Consider the following 18,349-nt stretch of genomic DNA (forward strand, 5'->3'; position numbering starts at 1 on the left):
GACTTACTTTCTCTTACACCCTGTCTCTAATTTATTCCCTCTTCCTCTTTTTTTACAGCAATTTGTAAGTCATACTTTCTCTTACATCCTCTTCCTGATTTACTCCGTCTTACAACCTTTTTCTTTGTAACATTCTCTCCCAGAGTTACTCCCTATTACACCTTTTGTCTGTTTTACACCCTCTCTCCCTCTTTCTGACTTTTTTATTCTCTTCCTCTCTTCGTGTTACACCCTCTGTCTGACTTACTCCTTGTTACATCCTCTCTCTGATTTACTTCCTCTTACAGCCTCTCTCAAACGTACTCTCTCTCTCTCCCTTTTACAGCCTCTCTGTGTTTTAGTCTCTTTTACATCCTCTCCCATTCTAATACCATCTCTCTGTCTTACATCCTCTTACACCCTTTCCCTATCTTCCACCCTGTTACATCCTTTTTCTGACTTACTCCCTTTCTCCCTTTCTTTGACTTACTCCCTCTCCCTATTACATCCTTTCTCTGTCTTACAACATATTATACACTCTCTCTGTCTTACTCCTTCTGTATGTTTTACTCCCTCTACCTGTTTCTTTGTCTGACTCTCTCTGTCTCTTTGTGTTACTCCCTCTAGCTCTTTTTCTCTGTCTTACTCAAAGTTACATAGTTGCTGTGATATAAACTTAGATATGTTGTAAACTAGTGTTTATATTGTTTGCTTATTGTCATTGCTTTGTTGTTTGGTAATAGTGGTCTATAATGTGTTATTTTTTTTGTTTACCACAGATTGAAATCAAGATTTCAATAGTAAGGAAATATGCCCTCAAGGCAGAGGAGAAGGAAAGATGCCAAGCGGAAAAAATCAAAAACAGCAACGGAATTAAAGCACTCCCCTACAACAAATACTTCAAAAAACAGCAAAAAAAGCTCCTGGTAAGACAACTAAGTCTTTTTTTCGGAACATATGTAGATCAAAAAAAAATGTTAATGGGAATGTTAACATACAGAAGGAGAGAGCAAATTTGAAAAAGAAGGAGAGGCCCCCCAAAAATGTTAATACTGGAGCAGGAGAGAACAGTATGTATAGGAATAGAAGGCAAAACCAATTTAGGGACATTCGTAGACGAATGTTTCGCAATAGGGTAGTTTTAAATTTGTTAAAAAATATTAAGAAAGGTAAACAGAGAGCTGCTTTTTACAAGAAAAAGAAAAGTGTAGAAAAGATTGTTGATCAGGCTTTTGAAGTTAAGAAAAAATTATTTATTTTAGTAATCAATAGAATTAGGACACTTAACAAGGCAATTGATGTTTTCAAATCAAATAGTAGATGCAAGAGAATAATTAATCGGACTAATTTTTGTAAAGTGTTTTCTGGAGAATGGATGCATAGTTCAAGTTGTGAGCCATTTTTTAATGAGGAGAGTTACTTCCAGGAGAATGTTTTGGTGCATGCAGTTGACACCAGTGGTCGAGCATATGAGGTGAAAGACGGTTGTCCGATTGAAAAAGAGAAACTTGTGTCTAGAGATGCAGACGAGGTGTTAGCTGATGAAGTTTTAGGGAGACATACTAAGGGTCCTGTGTACACTTGGAAGTGTAGTAGTATTTGTAGTGTGCAACAGGTTTCAATTGATTTGCTTCGTAATTTCTTACGGACATATAGTAAGAAAAGTCTAAAACAGAAAATGAAGATGTTGCAAGACTTAGATCCTTGCAGAGTGAGAGAAAATACAGGTTTGCATGGGCATTCACTGGCTTGTCTTTCTAGAAAAGTATGTCAGAGTGTTTTTCATCATTTTAGGATGTTAGCAGTGCATCATACTAAAATGAGGAAATTAGTGAGCATGTTGTATTATGCAAAAAGTCCAGCACTTAAGCTTAAACAGTTAAACAGTGCTCTTTTGCATGGAACTGAATTAGATGTGAAGAACATTTGTGAAGAAATTGAGTAAAGTTACTTTGGTGAAAAAGAGGACAGTGTAGAAATTGACACAGTAATACAAGGTAATGTGGAAGACAATGTACAGATTTCAAGTACAGAAAAGTTTGACCAGGAAATTTCCAAGTTTAAGGTGAAATCAAGTGAAAGGCCAAATTTTAGTTGTGTGTGTTGTCGACGAACTCATTATAAGCATCAGACTAGATGAGTTGATTTATATGTAAAAAGCGAAAAGGTAAATAATAATGAGTGGAAGGATTTTGCAACTTATTTGTTGGTAGAAAATTGTTTTGATTTGGGTTCCGATCAACGTATTTGTAAATATTGTTATAATAAATTAAATGAAAACAGAATGCCTGTTAGAGCTGTTCATAATAATCTGGAGTTGGTAGACATTCCTTCTGAATTAATGGATTTAAATACCTATGAGTCTATTCTGATTCAATGTGTGCATCCTTTTCAGGCTATTGTTCGCATGGAGCCTACGATAGGGAAATTGCCTCCTTCAGATTTACAGAGAGGATTAAAGGGAAGAGTTGTTTATTTGCCTCTAGATTTCAAGAACAATATTGATACAATTGGTGTAGAAAAAGTGGAAGAGTAACCTCTGGTTATTCTAGTTAATGGGGTTCTGACAAAGAGTAAGAAAATCTGGCAAGATTTAGTGGATGTTAGGAAAATCAAAAAGGCAACGTTGTATTTGGTCAAAAACAATGAGTACTACAAACATGTATGTGTTGGAGCAGAGGAAACAGTTGCAGAAGAAGACAGTGATTGTTCAGCCGGCCAAATTGAAAAAGTTGATGTGTCTAGAAGTGAAGAAATGTATGAACATTATACTGTTCATCCTTTGCATTCCAAAGAAGTAATGGGGAATGCAATTGACTTGTTTCAAATGAAAGCAGCAAAAGGAAGTCCCATTAGTGTATGGGAAGAAAGTTTGGAAGCTCGTTGTTTTCCACAGTTATTTCCAACAGGTCAAGGTGGACAATATGACGATCGACCACTTCAAATTCCTGCATCTGAATACCGGACTTTAAGATTATATGCTGAAGATCCAAGGTTTCGTCAATGCATTCCGTATTTGTTTCATCTACTGTATGAAAGTGACTTGTCTGGGCTTTCTTATGCAGTGAACCATATACTGAAAAGTGGACCACATCTGCAAAATGTTTCGGCGAGGGACTTCATGGAGAAAGTCAATCTGCAAGATAGTATTTTGGAATCTCAGCTAATCAATCTCATGGCATGTCAGCGTGGTACAAATGAGTATTGGTTCGGTCGTCATGGGGAATTGAAACGTATGCTAAGAAACTTAGGAAATCCTACATGGTTCCTCACTCTTAGCTGTGCTGAGTATGCATGGGACGACTTACTTCAATTTCTTTGGATCCAGTGAATATATGCAGATATTTCAATAATAGATTTGAAGCTATGATGTCTTTTATTACCAACAAAAAAAATCTCCCCTTGGAGAGGTTTTGGATTTCTTTTGGAGAATGGAGTATCAAGGGAGAGGTGCTCCTCACATACATATGTTGTTGTGGATTAAAGATGCACCCAAATTTGGAACAGATTCGGATGAGACAGTGATGAGCTTCATTAAAAAGTATTCAACATGTGCTGTTCCGAAAACTACCGAAGAAAACAGTTTTAGGCAACAAGTTTTATGCTTTCAATCCCATTCGTTGTGGAAAGTACTGTCGTCGAAAATTCAGAAACAAGGACAAGTTCTACACAAAATGTCGTTTCGGGTTTCCACGACCAGTGATTTCTAAAGGAAGAGTAAATAAATTGATGTCTTCTCTGCGACGTACTGTGACGAGGAAATCACCAAAAAATACATACAATTTAAAAAGAAACGAAGAGTCCAAGTACATCAACGACTACAACCCAGTGATTTTGTCCATGTGGAATGCTAATATGGATATTCAGTTCCTTGCTGACAACTCTATTGCTGTGGCTCGATATGTGACGTCTTACCTCACAAAAAAAGAAAAGACAGAACTGAAGGAAATGTGGGAGGACATTTCACATGAAAAGAGTATAAGTAAAAAATTATACAGTTTCAGTCTGAAGATGTTATCGCATCGAGAAATTGGAGCATATGAATGTTCTGATCGGTTATCATCAGCAAGTCTCTACGCCAAGTCTAGAACAATTATTTGGGCGAGTCTAGGTCTTGCTACAACACGAAACCGAGTTTTGAAATCTGTCCAAGAAATTGAGTATTTGGCGGAGAAAGAACCAAACAGTACAGATATTTTGAAGACAAACATGTTGGATACATACTATCCGAATAGAAGTTGTCATCTTGAGAACAGTTGTTTGTATGAATTTCTGCAAAACTATATTTATAAGAGGAACATCAGAGAAGATATCAATAATGGAATATATGCTGTCATTGGGTGTGAAGGATGTCTAGTGAAGCAGAGAAAAGGCCATTTGATTAATCATCGAAAATTGAGTTGCGAAAATCCAGAGAAAAGGAAATTTTACTATTTAGCTCTTTTGCAACTCTTTAAGCCATGGCGTACAGAAGAGGAACTACTTGGAGATTTCTCTATTACGAAGATTCTTTTAATGCAACCAAGGATACCATAGAATGTCCTGTTTTTCCAAATTATCTGCAAATGTTGAACGAAGAAATAGAGCAAGAAGCCACAATTGCTGTAGAGATTGCTAGAGACAGTTCTCAAGATAGTCAGAGTTCTACTTCATTGAGTCAGGATCCACTAGGAGGACCAATTATCCAAAATGAAGCTGCCACTGCCATGGATGAGGTGGAAAGAGCTATGGAACAAGCTCAAGATGATGTAGTTAACTTAGAAGATTTGGTGAAAGTCACAGAACAGATTGAACATGGATTCAGTCATGAGAAAAAAGAGTGCTCATGTACATCATTTAAACCTGTCCGACTGTACGTGAGTGGAGAAGCGGGAACTGGAAAAAGTTTTCTGATTAAAGCAATTGCAACTTATCTGCATAAAAGGACTGAATCACCGCTATCTTGTGTTGTTATCGCTCCAACTGGGCTGGCAGCACATAACATTAAAGGGATTACTTTACATCGTTTACTGATGCTACCAGTTGAGCATGATAACAAATTGCAATACCACAAGCTATCTGGAGATGCGTGTTCTAAAGTTTCCAGAGTCCTGAAGAAAATTAAACTTCTTATCATTGATGAAGTAAGCATGGTCTCAAATCTAATGCTTGCTTTTGTGCATTTGAGAATGCATGAAATTCTTACAACAGAGTATGATGTGTTATTTGGAGGGAAACACATTATTGTTTTTGGAGATCTACTGCAGTTGACTCCAGTGAAAGGACAACCAGTGTTTAAAATGGTCACGCATGAAGATACCAGGAAGTGCGTAGGAAGCACTGGAAACGTTAATATATGGTTAAATTTCAAATATGCAGAACTACTTCAAAATATGCGACAGGCAAAGGATGAAGATTATAAAAATATTCTACAAGATGTAAGAATCGGAAAAGTAAGTGAGCATGGGAAAGAAGCTTTACATGCACGATTAATTTCAAATTTGTATCCAAATGAAAACATTCTTCCAGAGAATATTTTTAAGAAAATTAATGAGAACAAATCTGGGATATGTTTGATGCCAACTCTGCAAGAATGTTCCATCTTCAACAAAAAAATGTTAAAGTTAGAAAATGAAGAGATAGTGAAACTGGAAGCTATAGATAAAATAGAGCATATGGGAGCAACAATTATTTTGTCTGAAAATTTGGAATCAAAATTGGATTCATTAGAGAAGAGTATATCTAAAACTGCTGGTTTTGAAAAGACTCTGAATGTGTGTTTAAATTGTTGTATCATTTTGAGAAGGAATTTAAATGTTGAAAGAGGTCTGGTAAATGGAGCAATGGGTCTTGTTGTTGATTTTGTGAATTACAAAAATAGAGATGGAATTGAAATTTTAAAAATTAAATTTGATGGCATTGACGAAATAGAACAAATTTGTCGGTGTTCAGCTAGATTTTTGCTTGTGAAAGACTTATATGTTCGCCGAAAACAGTTTCCTGTTTGTTTGGCATATGCGGTGACAATTCATAAATCTCAAGGTTTAAGTGTAGATAGTGCTTTGGTGAACATTGGAAGTTCTGTGTTTAAAGAGGTTCTGGCATATGTGGCATTATCACGAGTCAGAACTTTATCAGGATTGTACTTGATTGAGTGTGATGAAACAAAGATTTGCGCAGATCTAGATTGTGTTAAAGAATACAATAGGTTAAGAAGAGAGTATGCTCCACATTTGCCTCAATATCCTCTGTTTGAAAAATGTGTGGTAGGCCGAAAAAGAAGAAATGAGAATAATTGCAGTGAGGTAGTAGCAAAAAGACAAAAAGTAGATGAAACTGTAATTGTAAGCAGAAAGAAAAAGGATTATGTTGAAGATGTTGTTGGATTTCAGTTTGAAAACAGTTCTGGTGTCAACTGCTATGCTAATGTAGTGGTTAATGTTGTTTTTTTCTTCAAAATTTACAAGATCAGATTGTTGAAAATCGGGATCAAACATTCTGCTGTTTATTGAATTCTGTGTTTGAGAAATGTAGCAGTGATAGAGCAAAAATAGAAAGTGTTTCAGAAATTCGAAATCTTTTAGACATATGTTCTTGTCAAAATCAATTTTCAGAGAATATTCAGCAGGATTGTCAGGAATTTTTAATGTATATGTTTGATGTATTGGAAGATGAAGGTGTAGATATAAAAAATCTTTTTAGCCTTTCTTATCAATGGCAGCATGACTGCGACAACTGTAGTTTATCAAGTAGTACTACAATAGACACCGAAAGATTTATATATTTGACTTTACCAGACTGCAAATCAGTGCCTTTTAATAATCTAGTTAAAGCAGCTGATCACAATATGGTGTGTACCCAATGTAAGTCTACAATGCTGTCCACATTATTTATACAAAATTATGGTCAGTATGTCATTTTAATGTTCCAACGATGTAGACCTGATGGAACTAAATTGACAACTTCTATTAAAACTTTCGTGGCTTCTCAGTTATCAATTTCAGGAAGAATTTTTGCAACTGTAGCTATTATTTATCATGACGGTCCTTCAACAACATCAGGGCATTATACAATTTATTTAAAATGTCGAAAAGGTTGGACTAACTGTAATGATACTCATTTGACTTTCAAACAACGTTTGCCTTTTGACTTAAAAAATTCATACCTAGTGTTTTTACAACCAAAATTTAAGTAAAGGTAATTGGCCTATGAAGACGGGAGCAGTTAATAAAAGTTAGTCTGCTGTTTAAAATTATATTGTGAGTAAAAGTGTTCAAGATAATATAAAAATTCTAGTTGTCATATAGGTACTGTAAATGGATCTCATAATAAGTGATATCAGTATTATAGGAAATGTTGAATATCAGTGAGCCAGAGATGGAAATATAAATATTTAAACATTGTCAAAATGTTGTAGGAGCTTTTCTTTCAGAACGTTGGGAAAACGGTAATTTCAGAGTTTGTTTTGAGTAATTTAAAACATACTAATACATCTGACACTATTTGGCCTTATGGAAAAGTGAAGGAATAAGCAAAGAGTCATGACTGAACACAATAAGGAAATGAAAACATTGAAAAATATTTCACATGTTCTTGGAGCTTTTCTTATAGAAAGTCGATGAAATGGAAGTTTTAGAGAACAGCAGAGTATTTTTCAACAAAAAGGACCTTCATGATGTACTATTTGGCTTAAAAGAAAAGTAAGTGAATCAAAGATTAGTGTACATATCTGATTTGTAAGTTTATATGGGTTTTTTCAAACACAATCTTTTAGATTGTGTTTTTTTTTTCCCGCTGTCATATGATGAGTAGTTTGAACTCACTATTTTTAGTGAAATTCAATATATTCTGACAACAGCAAAAATAAACTATGTAACATGTTGTACAAGTTATTCTATATTTTTTATTGTGTAATTTAAATTGTATTCCCATTGTCTCACACTCACTTTCTTTTTTCCACCCTCTTTCAGCTCTCTTTACTCACTCACACTGTCTTTCTCTCACTCTGTTTCACCCCGTTCCTTTACTCCACTTCTTTCACAACCCCTCATTCCCATTTCAACTGACTGCATCTCCTCTCTCCCTTGCACCACTTTTTAGCTTTCAGTCTCTCTGCTTTACTTCCCTTTTCCGTCTTTTCCTCCTTTGCTCTTTTAGTAATTCCTCTTTACTCACTCACCAGTATTGTCACACTCTGTCACTATAACTCACCCACTCTCCCTCGCTTATCTTTGTTTGCTCCTTTCTTTTGACCTCTTCTCTCTATTTTCCGTTCACTACCTCTAAGTCCTCAGTCCCTCACTCTCCTTGTGTTATGTTCACTTGTGTTTATCTACCTTCTATCATTTCTCTTACAACAACTTCACTGCTCCTCTCTCATCGTTCTTCACCCCATTTCTTTTAGTCCGGTTCCATTACTACCCCTCATTTCCTATCTTTCAGTGTCCTTCTATTTACTTTCATCACCAAATCACTTTCTCTCAGTACCACTGCTTTAGTCCTCTTCTCCTCTCTTTCCTTCTTTTGCTCCCTTACTCATTTTCCTTTCCTCACTCATTGTACTCCACTTCACTCAGTCCTTCCCTTAGTCTCTCTGTCTACTAACTTCCTCACTCCTTTTCCCTCATTCCTTCTATATTATCCTCTCTCCCTTCATCCCTTCACTCTATGACTCCCCTTCACTTACTCTCAGTTATCTTCCATTCCTCATTCTTCTAAATGCATCCTCAATCAGACTCCTTTCCCTCTCAGTCATTCTCTTTTTACTTACTCCTGTTTCCTGATTTAGTTTTGCTAACTCACATTTTTTTAGTATCTTTCTTACCTTCAGTTCATTTCTCTCTTCTTCTCTTCCTCTCTGTCAGTGAATGTATATGCCTTACTCTTAGTAATGTGCTCTCCTTATATTTCTTTTACCCTCTTTTTGTCCTTCTACATTACTTTATTTCCCTTTCTGTGTCTTTCACTCGTACTTTATTTCTTAATACACTGTTATGATTTTTAACCTCTTCACTTGTATCTTTTATTTTAAAATATATATTTTTACTAATTATAACTTATTTTTTCTTCTCTCTTTCACAGATACAAAATGTAGTAAAAAATGTAATTAAAGTTACATTAATTATATGGTAAGTGTGACTACAAAAATGTAGTTTGTCATCACCCTTTGCTTTAACCTCACTACTATTTTCTCACCCTACCTCACTCCTGTTTCCTTACTCTACTTCCCTCACTTATTCTTATCCTCCATGTTTACTCCTCTTTCCTTTACTCTCCTACCACATTCAACTTCTTTCAGTCCCCCTTGCTTTACTTCCCTTATGTTCTGTTCCCTTCCTTCGCTCCCTCACTCATTCCATTACTCATTTACTTCAATCCTCTCACTCCTTCTCTCAGTCCGTCTGTCCTCACAGTTCCTCACTTCCGTTCCCTCACTCTGTCTCTCTTACCGTCGCTGTCTCTGTCCCCTCACTCTGTCACTACTCTTTCGTCATGCTCACTCCCTACAACTCACCCACACTCCCTCACTTACCTTTCTTTGCTGCTTCACTCAGACCCTTTCAGTCACTCCTTCCTTTACTCTCTCTGTCCTTTCTCTCTGTCACTCCCTATGTCTTACCCTTATTCAATTTTATGCACCCTCTTTCACCCTTCTTCATTTACACTCACTGCTCTTTTCTCACCCTCCCTCTCCGTTGTTCCTTTACTCTGGTTCCGTCACTACCCCTCATTCCCCATCCTTTACTGTCCTTCCTTTTACTTTCAACACCCACTCACATTCTCCCAGTACCTCTGCTTTAGTCTTCTTCCTCTCTCTTCCCTTCTTTCGCTCCCTTATTCATTTTCCTTTTCTTAGTTACACCCTATTACACCTTCTCTCTGTTTTACTATGTAATAAACAGTCCCTCTGTGTTGCTCCCTCTAGCTCTCTTTCTCTTAACATCACTCTCTCTCTGTCCTTCCCTCATGCTCACTCCTTTGTTTTGTTTTTCTTTTTTTTTTGGGTGCGCGTCCCGGTACGCGTACCCAGAAGAAAAAAGAATGACACAGTTTTTTAAAAATGTAGCATTTTTTTATAAATTAGAGGTAGTTCTAAAAAGAACTTTTTTTATTCTTTTTGTTGTTTTATATTTTTTTATTGTTTTTTTGAACATTTTTTACTTTTTTTGGCTTTTATGAAGAATTTTATATTTTTTTGTATTTTTTATGGGGACAAACAAAAAACAGGGAATTATAAACGGCTCAACTGGAGCAAAAAAAACAGGAAAAAATTAAGATTTCTTTGGGCACTTGTGGTTGTCACCAGCAAGGTTGATAAGATTAATACTTTGCTCACCATAAGTAATTGTTTTTCCACAAAGTATACAAACGATTTTGTATCTACCAAACTTGGTTTGTATGTTTGGGACCATCTCCCTTGCCTCTGGACCTGATGGAGTGGGTTCTTTGCTTGTTGAGGGTCTGAAAGACGATTGGGGAAGGTTTCTGCACAGTTCTCTCACCTCTGCTGCAGAATAGTTATTGGGGTGCAATCGTTGCATGTGGCGAATCATTGTGTGATTCCCAAATGAATATTTTTTGGCAGGGTTCCCCCTGAATAGTACAGGGGTGCAGAAAGAAGCAGGAGAGGTGCAGAAAGATTGAAGAGGAGTAGAGAAAGAGTCAAGAGAAGTACAGAAAGAAGCAACAGAGATGGAGAAAGGTAGAAGAGGGGTTGTGAAAGAGGCAAGAGGGGTGCAGAAAGAAGCAAGAGAGGTGCAGAAAGAAAGAAAAGAAGTGCAGAAAGAAGGAAAAGAGGTGCAAAAAGAGGCAATAGGGGTACAGTAAGGTGGAAGATGGGTGCTGAAAGAGGCATGAAGGGTGCAGAAAGAAGCAAGATAGGTGCAGAAAGAAGCAAGAGAAATGCAGAAAGAAGCAACGGAGGTGCAGAAAGAGATAAGAGGGGTGGAGAAAGATGCAAGAGAAGTGCAGAAAGAAGCAACAGAGATGCAGAAAGGGAGAAGAACGTAGAGAAAGAGGCAAGAGGGGTACGGTACAGAAAGAAGCAACAGAGGTGCAGAAAGAGACAAGAGGGGTACTGAAAGAGGGAAGATGGGTGGAGTAAGAGGGAAGAGGGGTGCAGAAGGAGGAAGAAAGGCAAAGAAAGCAAGAGGAGTACAGAAAGAGTCAAGAAAGGTGCAGAAAGAGGGAACAGGAAAGGGGGTGCAGAAAGAGGCAAGAGAGGTGCAGAAAGAGGGAAGAGGGATGCAGAAAGAGATACGAAGGATACAGAAAGAAGCAAAAGAGATGTGCTGAAAGAAGCAAGAGAAGTGCAGAAAGACCCAACAGGAATGCAGAAAGAGGCAAGAGGGATGCAGAAAGAGGCACAAAAAGTGCAGAAATGAGCAACAGAGTAGAAGAAGAGGCAGGAGAACTACAGAAAGAGGCTAGAGAGGTACAGAAAAAGGCAAGTGAAGTGAAGAAAGAGGCGAGAGGGATGCAAAAAGAGGCCCTAGGGATGGAGAAAGAGTCATGAGCGATGCAGAAAAAAGCAAGCGAGGAACAGAAAGAAACAGAAGACGTGCAGAAATAAGGAACAGAGGTGCAGAAAGAGGCAAGAGTGGTGCAGAAACAGGGAAGAGGGGTGGAGACAGATGCATGAAGGGTACAGAAAGAAGCAAGAGATCTGCAGAAAAAAGAAATACAGAAGGAAGAAACAGAGGTGCAGAAAGAGGCAGGAGAGGTACAGAAAGAAGCAAAAGAGGTATAGGAAGGTTCAGAGGAAGTGCAGAAATAGGCAGGAGGGTTGCAGAAAGAGGGAAGAGGGGTGCAGAAAAACGCACAAGGGGTGCAGAAAGAAGCAAGAGAGGTGCAGAAAAAAGCAAGAGAAGTACAGAAAAAAGCAACAGAGGTGCAGAAAGAAGGAAGAGGGGTGGAGAAACGGGAAAGAAAAGTACAGAAAGAAGCAACAGAGATGCAGAAAGGGAAAAGAGGGGTTGAGAAAGAGGCAAGTGGGGTGCAGAAAGAAGCGAGAGGTGTAGAGAGAAACAAAAGAAGTACAGAAAGAAGGAACTTAGGTACAGTAAGAGGCAAGAGGGGTGCAGAAAGAAGGAAGACGGGTGCAGAAAGAGGCACAAGGTGTGTAGAAAGAAGCAAGAGAGGTACAGAAAGAAACAAGAGAAGTGCAGAAAGAAGCAACAAAAGTGCAGAAAGAGGCAAGAGAAGTGCAAAAAGAGGCAACAGAGCTACAGAAAGAGGAAAGAAGGGTGCAGAAAGTGGCAAAAGGGGTGTAGAAAGAAGCAAGAGAGGTCCAGAAAGAAGCATGAGAAGAGCAGAAGGAGGCAAGAGAGGTGCAGAAAGAAGCAAGAGAGGTTTGTGCACCATTAGTACCAATTTAACATCCACGTTTAGCAATAAGTAACAGGGACCAATCCAGCTTTGCGAGGGGCCTTCGACCATGCTGTAATACATGATGCTTCATTTCTGGTAATGTTTGAGCTAGTAACAAGGTTTTTTTCTTCGTATCTGCAGTTTACGTGGCAGATGATGGATTATGTGGCAAATGCAAAAAATGTATAATCATGCAAAAATCGTCACGGCCAAACAGTCGCATTATTCCAGTGGCCCTGCTCATACATCTATCTAGGTACCAAAGTGCTCCTCTGTGGTTCCTTCTTTTTTGTGTCTCATTGAGTTTATAGTGTAGTAGCTATGGAAACAGGAAAGTCTAAACCTGAGGTTACCACTTAACAACACATAATCCCACTCCACATAATTCCTATACACTAAATACCACACACTTTCTATCCACATAGCTTCACCGCACAACATACCACATAATTTCAAAACACATAAGGTACATCCACTCCATGCCAAAAACATTAGCCAAAAATGTTTACGCCAAAACTCTAACTCTCCCAAATGTGAGACCTATTGCATTGCAAATGCTTGTTTAACTAGTTATTGCATTTGCAAAGTGTTGGAGAAAGGGGGCTGGGCTTCCAACCAATGTTCAGGAATTCCACTGTGTAGGGCTTACAGGAGGTACCAGGAGGGCTTCTTGGCCCCCAAAGTCCATCAGGAGTAAAGTGGACTTCATCCCCCAACCAGCATTGTGACAGGAGGTGCGTTTGTAGAGTAGTGGAGATAGAGAGGGCGTTACCTTTGAAGACCTCTTGGCAATCCCATGGTGTGTGGGACTTACTGGTGGTAAACGGAGGAGTAGTTGGCTACAAAGGACGTCCTTGTGGCCAACTATCCCTCCTATTGCCTCCAGTAAGTTCCACACAGCAGGATTACTGAGTTCTGATAGCAGCCATGTTCCCTTTGCCCACCACTCTGCAAACGTGCTTCCTGGCATGCTCTTGGTTGGGGGATGAAGTCCTCTTTGCTGCTTGGGGTCTTTTGCGGCTAACTAGCCTACCTGTTGCCTACAGTCAGCCCCACGCAGTGGGATTGCTGAGAGGTGGTCACAGGCCACGCCCCTTTTCTCCACCACTTTGCAAGCGCACCTACTGGCACTCTCTTTGTTGGGGGATGAAGTCTCCTTTCTTTTCGAGGTTCCATGGGGGCCAACTCACCCTCCTGTTACCTCCAGTAAGCCCCACTCAGCTGGATTGCTGAGAGGTGCTCAGAGGCCATTTCCTTTCCACACCACTCTGCAAACATGCCTCCTGGTGCACTTCTGCTTGGGTGAAGAAGTCCACTTTAGTCCTGAGGTCCTCAGGACACAAGGGGACCTCATCACCCCCTAGCAGTGCGCCAAGAGGTGCGTTTGCAGAGTGGTGTAAACATAGCTGCCAAGGTTTCAGATTGCTTATGTGTGAGATTTACATTTTTTCAGTGTAATTATGAGTGACATTCTAGGACTATGAGTGACACTTTGTCGCGAGCAAAATCAAGCAATGAAGTCAATGGGAACAATTAAATATCAGAAATTATACCTATTTGAGCAACGACAAGCAATAAACACTTATCAACGCTCTTTGTACATATGCAAAGACATACACAGTTAAATACAAAAAAAATAATTACTGGATGTAAGAGATTGTCACTTCCATTGTAAGGTAAGCAATGTACTATTGAAGTTCATTTGTACATATGGTCAAGACCTAGTAGAACGCCTTCACAACTGGACAAAACTATCAATGTCAAACAGCACAGTGACAGACATCACTGACTCACTCTTCAAAGCTGAGATTAGCGCAGTTGATGCTCGATGCAACATCCCCAGGACCTCCTTTTTTACAGATTCCCTTGGTACCACCCTCCATTATTTCGCCTCATCCCTACATAGCCCCTCTCTCATGAGCATTTCATTTGTTTTATAGGGCTGCTATATTAGTGGAGAGTGTCAGAGTACCTTACAACATTTAAACATAATACAGAGACAAGGACTCATTTGTGGGTAATTCATTCTAAGAAATGGTATATTTAATTATCAGGATTACAAGGTGTAGGAATGAGTATGACACGTCATCCATACTAGTAGGCAGTATATTTTAACAGTGTCTGGTCTGGAGAAGGACAAACTTAGGATTTAAAACGTACCACAGTGTTTGGGGTTAGCTTTGCTAATAAGCTGCATTTCTACCTAACCTAACCCATTTTAGCAAAATTAGGATAAAAGACTGGTGGGGGGAGCAACAGCGTTATAAACAGGCTCAGCCATGACCCTTTAAATGTATTACTGGACTGCTCCCGTGTGCTGCTACAGCCACCAAAATGTTTTAAAAAGTGCAGCCTGAGAAGCTTTAAAAAAAGGGCTTTACTCCAGCTTAATTCCAGCTCCTGAGGCTCCCCGTGCTTACCTGACAGACACACAGAAAGAGAGAGATCCTTGTTCAGTGTCAGGATCTATTGACATGCATGTGAAGGTCATACCACCTGGCGTGCCAGAGGTAGGGGCCCAGATGCTATTTGGTACTGTTAAAGTTCGGTTGAGAGGGCTCACATCTCTGATGTGCAAGAAGTGTATATACAGTGATCTGCTTCTTTTCTCCTGTAAACAAGGCTGGGGAGAAGCTTTACAAATATACCTTCCGGCCCGACAGTGAGAAGCTCAGGGTACATCCCAGTTCAAATTAACCATCGGGTGAACTGATTGGCAAATATGAGCTTTTACGTGTATTTTTATTTACGTTAGTCACCACTCGTCCTCAACACCCCATATAAATTATACAAGTGTCCCTTGGAGGTGACACAGGCGGTAGTGCAATCACGCTAATAATGAATTAAGCAGAGAGATTATACCTCACAGGCATGAACTTACTTTGAGGAGACATGCGGCAATTCATAAGGTCTGTCTCTTGGCCGCGGTAAATGCCGGCCAGGAATACTAAGGCTCAGTGACAGCACAGGTGCAGAAAGACAATCACTGGTGTGCCCTGCGCTGCTGAAACACGAAAGCGGACGCCGGATTCCGCATTATCTCAGCAGCCGGGTGACGGTTCCCATTGCTGCCGATCGGCTAATTACATTAAAATAGACGCCTGCCTCACACACATGCGGATTAGTCCCGGCCCCCATGGTTGCCGTGACTGACAGCAGTAGCATCCATTGACACTGCTGCGACTAGGGCAGCTCCCCCCCCCTAATTGGCAGTAGTGTGGACTGTGTAAGCAGCGCGCCACGCTGGCGCAGCATCAAATATTGCCGCATTTTTGATACATTGTAGCGCCGCTCTGAGTCAGCCATCAGAGCAGAGAGGAGCAGAACTATTTAGGAGCTCAGCCCAGCAATGCAGGCTCTCTTAGGAGCAGCAAAGAGCCGGTGCACAGGCACCACTGGTGGTGAGCACTGGCAGGTGGCAAAATGCGTGACAACATATTTCTGTGAGGTGATGCGGATCACCGCACTGAAATGCGTGAGCACACCTATTGCGTGATACTTGACAGGACTGTGTAAAAAGGGGCATGGTCTCCTACCACCTCTCAGCAATACCACTGTTTGGGGCTTACTGGAGGTACCTGGTGGGCTAGTTGGCCCCTAAAGACCCTCACCAGTGAAGGGGACTTCATCCCCCAATCCAGAGCGTGTCAGGAGGCACATTTGCAGAGTTGAGAAGGGAGGGGGCGGTGCCCCTGGAGAGTTGCCATTTTCTTTTTTTTACTTTAGGAGGGAGGGCTGTGTGGCCCCCCTTCCTTTGACCCTTTTGGACCCCGGGAACCCCATCCCCCGGGGCCTGAGCAATTTAAAAACCAAAAATGAAAACGGAGTTTGGCACATAGCCTCCTCTCAAAGACGATTGTGTCCCCAGGGATCTGATCCCCCAGGGCTAGGCCTTTGTGTACCTTTTTTTTTTCAAAGGGGCGTGGCCTCCTACCACCTCTCAGCAATCCCACTGGCTTACTGGAGGTACCTGGTGGTCTAGTGTAATCCACAATTCAAACAAATGGAACGCAAATTTCAGCGAGATCCTCCTGAAACACCAGGGTCTCATCAACCAACTGCCAACATTCAGATAACACAAAAACAAGTACTGAATGTTATTAAAAAAAGAGATCCGATGAGGCACCGGGACCAAACGGCTTGCCCAAAACCCTATTTAAAAAAGACTTGGCATTTTGGTCTAACCACCTAGCAACACTGTTTGCTAACATTTCGGAATCTCATACTATCCCAGACTCTTGGCGAGGAAGCATATTGCATCCAATATTCAAATCAGGGGCTTGTGCAAATCCCTTAAACTATAGGCTTATAGCCCTCATAGATGTTGAGGCAAAAATCTATGCTGCAAACTTGCTGAAAGACCTAGAGCATTGGGTAGACAACATCAAATTGATCCCATACACACAGACAGGCTTCCGAGTCGAAATGGGCACTGTAACAAACATATCCACCGTTACACTCTTGGCTAATCAATCTATTGCCAACTCAAATGTTCTGTATGCACGTTTTGTGGATCTCAAGGCAGCCTTCGACAAGGTCCCCAGATGAGCCTTGTGGGCAAAAATGGAATCCTGGGGTGTACCCACAAACCTATTGAATGCAATAATTAATCTCTATTCAAAAACATAGGTTCAAATACAAATGGGAGATCACCACCACCAATGGCTTAAAACAGGGGTGCGTTCTAGTCCCCTGTTTATTTACTATATATACAGGCGACCTAGACTACAACTTACGTTCAACATTAGGTGATCCCCCAAAACTGGGGAATGTGAGAACAGCAAGTTTGCAATATGCCGATGACATTGTGCTGCTCTCCCAAATGCCTCGCGGCCTCCAACACGTGATAAACAAACTAGCAGAATACACAGACTCAAACCAACTATTTATAAACTTTAAAAAAACAAAGGTCACATGTTTTTCAAGTTCACATAAAAAAATACCAAAATGTACTTGGACGATCAACAGTAACCGCCTGGACCACGAGGGAACATACAAATATCAGGGTTTAATTTTGGATTGCCACCGTAATTACTAGCAACACCAAGAACAGCAGAAAACAAAAGCCAAACAGCTATCATTTGCATTCAAAACCCTGCAAAAAAAACTCAGTGACTGTTCAACAACCCACTTACTAAATGTCGTGGCAGCAATATTTTTACCTTCAATTACTTACGGTTCAGAACTCCTAAATACAAAGGACGCAACATCGCTGAACATCGTCCAAACCAGTCTCTTTAAAAATCTGTTTAACATTCCGTGCCATATTTCTCAAGCCCGGACCAGACTAGAATTTGGGTTAAAAAACCAGATCATGTCAAGACAAGGAGCACTGGTTAAATATTAATGGAGAATGCGGGCAGCTGAGGAACTCTCTGGCACATTATTGTTGGCTGGAGGTCGAAAAGCAATCCAAATTGAGTAATTCAGTTTATTCATTCTTAAAGCAATCGATTGAGGCCTTAAAGTTAGAGGAAGCCTGGCACACAATACCATCCTATCCGGAGTTTAAACAAATAGTCAACAAAACAGTCAAATGTCTCAAGAACAGGATAAAGCTTCATTGACGATGAAAATCAATGCATGGATCGTGTTGCCAACATATAAAATGCTAAAGCTCCACTCATACCTTTTGGAACATTTTGCAAATCGAATGAAACAGCAACTGATCTTACTTAGACTGGGAGTGTACCCAACTAAAGATCTAATCCCAAAATGGAAACGCACCTGGCCCTCAACGGACTGCCGCCTCTGCGGACAAGGAGACGAATCAGTGCTCCACTTACTCAGTACTTGCCCGGCATATTCATCCAAACGGAAAGAACTTTTGTGACCGTTATTGAAAAAAAGAGCTTATTTATTTATTTATTTAGAGAGTTTTATATAGCGCGAACGTGACCCTTGGGTATCAGAGCGCTTCACAGACAATTATACATACTGTCGATATGTGATTCACATAACATAATATTACCATATAATTTCATAGTGAGGTAGATCAGTGTCGAGTGGCTTAATTCACATA

The sequence above is a fragment of the Lissotriton helveticus genome, chromosome 2_1 (assembly GCF_964261635.1).
Source record: "Lissotriton helveticus chromosome 2_1, aLisHel1.1, whole genome shotgun sequence".
NCBI classification, from domain to species: domain Eukaryota; kingdom Metazoa; phylum Chordata; class Amphibia; order Caudata; family Salamandridae; genus Lissotriton; species Lissotriton helveticus.